The sequence below is a fragment of the Chelonoidis abingdonii genome, chromosome 16 (assembly GCF_003597395.2).
Source record: "Chelonoidis abingdonii isolate Lonesome George chromosome 16, CheloAbing_2.0, whole genome shotgun sequence".
In the NCBI taxonomy this organism is placed as follows: Eukaryota; Metazoa; Chordata; order Testudines; family Testudinidae; genus Chelonoidis; species Chelonoidis abingdonii.
Window position 1 is genome coordinate 4358410 of NC_133784.1, and position 7055 is coordinate 4365464.

General features: G+C 54.7%; 1 pseudogene; it reads right to left on the reverse strand.

The window, feature by feature from the left end:
• LOC116833938 (proton channel OTOP2-like) overlaps positions 1 to 2224 on the reverse strand; it is a 7682-nt pseudogene extending 5458 nt beyond the window's left edge.
• Between the last annotated feature and the right edge of the window lie 4831 nt (positions 2225 to 7055).

Genomic DNA, 7055 nt, shown 5'->3' on the forward strand with positions numbered 1-7055 from the left:
AGGCTGTGGCTAGGGGAGGGGGAACGGGACTGCACATGGGAGACAGCTTGACCTAGCAAGCAGGGTGCGTGGGGAGCAAGGGCCACGCGAGGGCCAATGCAGGCAGCTGGTGGGGTTGGGATCTGTCTGTGGGAAAGCCCATCCCCGGGAAGGCTGAGGGGCAGATAAGGATGGGATACAGGCAGGGGGCCTCTGAGCTGGGCAAGGGGCAGGATGGGACCCTCCAGCCAGAAGGCCAGGCAGCCTCTCCTCTCCCAGCCCTCCCGGAGGACATCCCATCCCATCCCATTCCCTGCCATCCAGTCCAGGGGCAGGGTCTGGCCTCTTAGCGGCCATCCAGCCCCATCTCACCACTGCTCCAGGTGAGCATATAAACCCCATCCCAGGGACCCTTGGCTCGGCTGGTCCCAATGAATCTCCATGGCACACACTGGTGGGTCTATGTGGGGGAAAGGGGTGTGACCCCCCTGCCACGGGTCCAGCCCCCCCACCCCAAAGGCCCTCACCATGCACAGTCCAGGGGCTCTCCGGCTCATGGGCATCGTAGATCTCCTGCAGCTGCTTCATGGACTCGTCCAGCACCACGCTCATCCACATCAGCACGTTGGTGGCCAGCGTGTGCATCAGGCCAAACCTGGGAGGGGGGAGAGGGCAGGGGGAGCTCACAGCCCAGCCTGGCCTCAAGGGGCTGCCAGCGAAACAACCGGCCCCTGCCCCCATCCCGGCGCACAAGCCGGGAAGACAGGTACCTGTTGAGATGCTGCTGCTCCTGGATGCAGACCTTGGCGTGGAAGGACAGCAGAGACACCTGTGCCGAGGGCGGGGAGTGAAGGCAGAAGACAGGGTCAAAGAGCAGTGATACGCAAATGGAAAGGACTAGCCGCTGTGCAGGAACGGCTGAAAGCCCCTTTCATGCTGCATGCTGCACCTTTAACTGCAGCAGCCATCTTGAGAGGTGGGGCTCCCTCCTGGGGACCTGATGTTGGTTCTTTCTTGCTTCGTATTTTCCCTCCTTCTCCACCCGACCAGTCCCACATGGCCCTAGGGACACCAAGGCTGGTCGAGTCCACACAGAGCTCTCCCATGCTAACAGCCTACACTAGGGTAACAGCCTACTACAGCTACCCACTAGTGGAGTCACTCCTTGAGCTCATGTGGCCTGCGCTGTGGGGCTAGTGTCACCCAGGTGGGTCTGTCTCCTCCCTCCTGGCTGCTAGTGCTCTGAGCGTGTGAGGCCCCTCACCTGGATGATGGTGAAGACGGTTTGCACGACGGGGAAGGCGGTGATGAGGACAGAGGTGCAGTGCTGCAGCTCGTAGTAATACCCCAAGGACAGGCGGCCAGGGCGAAGCGCGAGAGCCCGCCTGGCCAGGGAAGAGAACGCCATCACTGCAGCCCTGCCGGCCACAGGGCAAGGGCCAGGCTGGGTGCTGTGGGGCCAGTGAAGGGCAGAGCCTGGGGCCTTTGTAGCCACGGGCTGCAGTGGTTTTGCTTTCTGTCTGCAGCCCCTGCAGAGATCTAAGGGGCATGTGTGCTGGGTGGGGAGAAGTGATGGCCGCACGATGCAACATGGGAAACAGAGATGCCCCCACCGCGCTCTGTCCTGGAGCCTCGAGCCCATTTGCTCTCACTGTGTTCTTGTTCCTGATTCTCACCCTGGGCTGGGATAGCAGGTGGGTGGTCGGGATTAAGGGGCACCAGCGGAGCTGCTGTGGGGCGATGGACTGATCCCCGTGGTTGTTGTCGCCCCAACAGCACAGGCCCCCCACCCGTAGGTGAGTCACCGAATCCCGGTGCCATGCAGAGGCTGCCGTGGGGCAAGGGAGGTTCCCGGGGAGCAGACGGTACCTTTCAGCCAGCTGGTGCCGGAGTGGTGGTCCTGGGGCAGCTTCCGGCGCTTGTTCTGGGAGGAGCGCCAGCCGAACCACAGCATCCACACACAGGACGTGAGCATGAGCGTGGCCAGGAAGCCATGGACATTGCGGCTCTGGGGGCTGCGCTGGTGAATCTCAGCCAGCAGGACGGCGCTGCCCAGGAAGGTGAGCAGCACGAGGTAGAGCAGGGACAGCAGTGAGCCCGCCCGGACGTTGGCCAAGTCCTGCCAGCCTGTGCCCTCTGGGTCGGGGGGGGAGTCCGGGGCTCCCTGGCCCTGCCCTGCAGTGGAGTGAGGGGAGCTCAAGGGGGGGCATCACTGCAGCACGTTGCTCATCGCCCCGGGGATCATGGCTGTGAGGGGAGGGGACAGGGAACCATCAAGGAGGGGGCAGACTGGGGCCCAGTGCAGAGGTGGGACAGGGGAGGGGGGATATTCCCTGAGGATCACCCCCAGAAGGAAGAACTAAGGAGGGATTACACTGCTCCCCTCACACCTACTCCCCTCGCACCCCCACAGGTCCCCATACACCCATCAGTGCATCTGGCTCTGACTCCCCCTCTCCAGCTTTCATCCTCATCCTCCTGGCACCAGCCCTTTCCCTGGGCATAGACGCTGGGGCACGGTGCTGGGTGGGGCAGGATCTGGCCCCCAGGAGTCAGCAGAAGGAGGGGGATCGAAGTCACTCCGGCAGCCCCCTCCTGGCTTGCGGGGGTCTCTGGGCAGCTGGGAATGGCCATTCCACAAATGGCTTTTGTTGGGCAGAGCCAAGCTGGAAGCAGCCCAGGGCCAAGGCCTCTCAGGTGCCCCCATGGCAGCCTCTGCCCCGGACATGGAGAAGGAGGCCTGCAGCCCACCGCCCTTCCCTACCCAACCATGCGGGGGCATGTGAGCACTGCCCCGCCTCCTCTTTCCATGCATGCCCCCGGCCCCAGAGACAGACACACACACACTCCCAGGTGTGACTCAGAGCAGCAACATGACGGGGGCAGACGCCGAGCTCTGTACTCTCCATGTGGCCAGTGGGACCATCTTCTAGACTTCCTTGGGCTGTGCCTGGGTCCAGAGGATCATGCCAAAGGTCCAGCAGGCTGTGTCCAGGTCCAGGGAGTCATGCCCGGCATTCACGGGGCCGTGCCCACCCTTGTCTTTCTGGCTGGACAGGTGAGGGGTTGTAGGGTGCTGGTTGGGTGAAGGTGAGGAGTCAGCAGGCTAGGACCTTTAACTGGGGCTGAGCCAGACTCCCAGAGTGACAGCTGCAGGGACCCATCCTGCTCTTGTGGGAGGAGGGGCTGGTCGCGCCAGATAGGCTTCCCCTCCCAGCTTCACTAGGATCTCTGGTGCCACGGCAGACAGACAGACAGACAGATGCCTCCTCCCCCTCCATCCACACAAACCTGCCTGGAATGGATCATGCCAGCATCTCAGCCGAGACATCCAGCCCTGGGCAGAGATGGCCCTAGACACCCTTGGGATGGGTCCTTGCATCTGCCTCACACTTACACGGTGCCACCAGTCACGCTGGCGATTCAGGAGTGTCTCTCATGCCACCCTCTGTCCTGGCCAGCTGTGTGGGGCACTCTGCCCAGGGGACGCCTTAATATTCCAGGGGGTGGATCGTTCCTCTGCCAGCCTGGCACCTCCCACTAGAGTAATTGGGGCTGGAGGGGTTGCCACAGGCAGCCCCTTCCCCGCTGCACACAGGGAGGAGAGCTGCCCCTCCCTGGTCGCTTGCCCTTTCACGGCAGATTGGAGTTTAATAACCGGAGCATTTCTGAAGTGATTGTAGCAGTAGCTCCCTGCTGCCAAAGGCCATCAGGGAGATCCAGTGCCGAAAATCCAAGGGCAGAGGAAGGAGAAATCAGAAATTGCTTGATTTTTTTTTGTGGGGGGGGAGCAAAATCTTGCTTATTTACATCTCTCTGTGTCCAGAAAGAAAGATCAGCTTGTTTCTCCAATCACTAGGGAAGTGCACCCAGCACAGTGCCTGTCACACCAGCGGGGCAAATCCAGGGGCGACTGCGAGGAGAGAATGTGGACTCTGCTGTTCTGAAACCACAGGGTCGCAGGTAGTGGAGAATCCTCAGTACCTCTTAGCAGTACAGGGTGTCGGCCACACAGTGCACAGTTGGATTCCATCCAGTAGAGGGTGGTGGTGCAAGCATGTACCCGCATAAACACAGCCACACACATCAGGCAGAACAAAAGAAACCAACAGGCTAAGCATGAAATGCAGGCGTATCCTGGGGCAGTGAGTTATACTGGGCCTGTGGTGCCTGCGCTCCAGCAATATTCAGGGCCCAGCGGCCCGGCTCCACCAATGTTCGGGGCCGGGTCTCTCCCATGGCCCTGCCTTCCCGCCCCAGAGCGTCCCTGCCTGCGCCCTGGACAGTGGGTGGCTGTCCTGCTGCTCCCCCTCACTGACCACTGAGAGCTGCAGCAAAGGCAGTGGTGCCCCGGGCAGGCTGAGGCAGCTGCTGCACCTGCAGAGGGAGGAGGCGCACATGTGATGGCAGCTCCTCCCCCCACCCCCACCNAGGGGTTGGATGGGAGGGTGGGAGAAGGAAGTCAGGTGGGAGGGTTCCAGGGATGGTCAGGGAGCAGGGGGGATGGATGGAGAAGGGGTCTGGGGGGGGCAGTCGGGAATGAGAGAGGAGGTTGGATGGGGCAGTGGGGAAAAGCAGTGGGGGGCAGGTAGGGGCAGGGGATCTGAGGGCGGTCAGGGAGAAGAGGTGGTTGGATGGAGCAGGGGTCCTGGGGGTGAGAAGCAGGGGAGATTGGGTAGGGGGTGGGGGCTGGGCTAGCCTCCCCTAACCGGCCCTCCATACAATTTCTGAAACCTGATACAGCCCTCAGGCCAAAAAGTTTGCGGCTCCTGCATTTAGCCCATTCTTCCTCTCCTGAAAAGACACCTACCACCCTGTGAAAGGGGAGCCTGGCTGAACAAAGACAAGTCCACTTTCTATTGTAAAGTTACATTAGGCAGATGGGGCTGACCCTTAGCTCCTTGATGGAGCTATTACAATTTTAACCCAGCCCAGGATCTGACCCATAATCTAAAGTACTACAGTCCTGTTTCAGGATCTGCAACCAGCACGGCACATACCCACTAACAATATTTAGGAAAGATTTTTCAAAAGTGGCAAGTGATTGTGGGGCCCCAGTTTGTGGGTGCTCAACCTAAGATATCTTAAAGGAGCCTGATTTTCAGAAAGCACTGAACAGTTTGAAACTAGGCCCTTGACACACCCTCAAGTCAAGCATCCAACTGGGCTAGCTAATAGCATTTATTATTCCCCTTATATCAATGGCTATAAAACTTCCAAGCATTTGTTTCTTGAGCTTTAAAAGTTTGTTCATCATAAATTCCAGTATTTACAAATAAGTTTGTCCATAAGGTGTGTTTTTACTGTGTTCCTAAGTTAGCTGGAAATCATTCCTTTAATTACAGTGGAAGAGACTCATCCCCACAGACATCCTAAATTGAAGACTGTACAGGAAAGACTTTGTTTTCCATCATAAGAAATAAATATTTCCATAGGTATGTTTTCTTATTCATTGTCTCCTGTTCAATCCCATACTGCCATCTCTGTGGGTGCAGAGAGCTGAGATCGTGATACCATCACTGTAGAAAATTTTGTTTTAAAAGATCTCAAATTAGATACGAAACCATTTGATACACTCACTACAAAAAAGAAGTGTCTGTGTCCCATTAAGTATTACATCTATTTGTCCTTTAGGTAATTCATATAGAGGAGGTAGGGGTTGGGCAGAGAGCTGTTAGGACTCCTGGGTTGTCGTCTCAGTTCTGGTTCTGACTGACTCACTATGTAGCTCTGGCCAAAACCTTAGCCTTTCTGTGTCTTAGTTCCCACGTGTAGAAACAGGCATACTAATGCTTACTGTTAGGATTGTGAGGCTTCTGTGTACGTAAAGTGCTTTGAGATCCTAGAAGGAAATCCTTATAAGTTGTTTAAGTATAATATGTACATTATAAAGGGACACAACTGCTTGCTTCAGCAGCAAAATATAATAATCGTCCATGGAGGGGGGAGGGAAATGGGACACCTTGAAAATAAAAATCAAATGGCATCGAGGTGTGTTATTAAAGGAGCAGAATAATTATAGTAGCTGTAGTTTGTACTTATTAAAGAACTGACGAGCCTGTTAACACTTTGTTACTAATCAGTGACTGTTTCTTAATTGTATTCCTCTGTAGACAGGCACAAAGGCGGAGGTGAGGGAAACAGTCACACCTTCTTTTTAAGTCAGTTTGGAAGCTTAATGTTTGTTTTTCATCACTTGGTAATCTGTTTGTGTACTTCCTGCTAGTATCTCTTCCAATTGGTTCTTCCCTAATAATATAATAGCTCTTATATAGAACGCTTTCATCAGTAGATTTCAAAGCTCTTTATAAAGGATGTCAGTACCAGGAGTCCCATTTTACATATGGGGAAACTGAGGCACATATTGGTGACATGACTTCCCAAGGTCACCCAGCGGCAGAGCCAAGAGTAGAAACCAACTCTCCCCAGTCCCAATCCAGTGCTCTAACTAGTGGGCAACATAAGAAATAGCAGGCCATATTCAAACATGGTGCAAGTAGGAGCAACTTCGTTGAAGCCTCAGTTTATTCCAGTAGAGTTGCATCTGTTTATATCACAGCAGAATTTGTTCCATTGTATCTTGTCGTCTTACTGTCTGAGTTTATGCAGATGACAAAAGAAAATGGGGGGTGGGAGGAAGCAATTGTTTGCCGCCTTCTTCTTCTTCAAAAAAAATACTCTCTCTAAAGTAGACAGATGCCTTAAAACCAGATCCAGGGCATCAATTCATCTTTTGGGTTCAGCTGAAGCATATAAAACACTCTCAGACTGCTCTAATGGTTTTTGACACTGTCAGGCTCCCTTCAGTGAACTACTGCGTTGTAACCAACTTGACAGCAACTATTGTTCTACATTTATTAATACTGTATGTGATATCTTCAAAATGACATGTTCAAAGGCCAGGCCTCAGCTGTGCTCAGCTCTTGCTGCAACAATGTAAGACAACTGCGAGGGCCTCCTGCTGATAAAAATAAATAAATAAAATTAAAATAACTATTTTTAAGGTGCAACTGACGTGTCTTTTTAGGTTTCAATTGCTGTTTTGAGGTATTTTCTTCCCAGTGCCTTGAAATTCT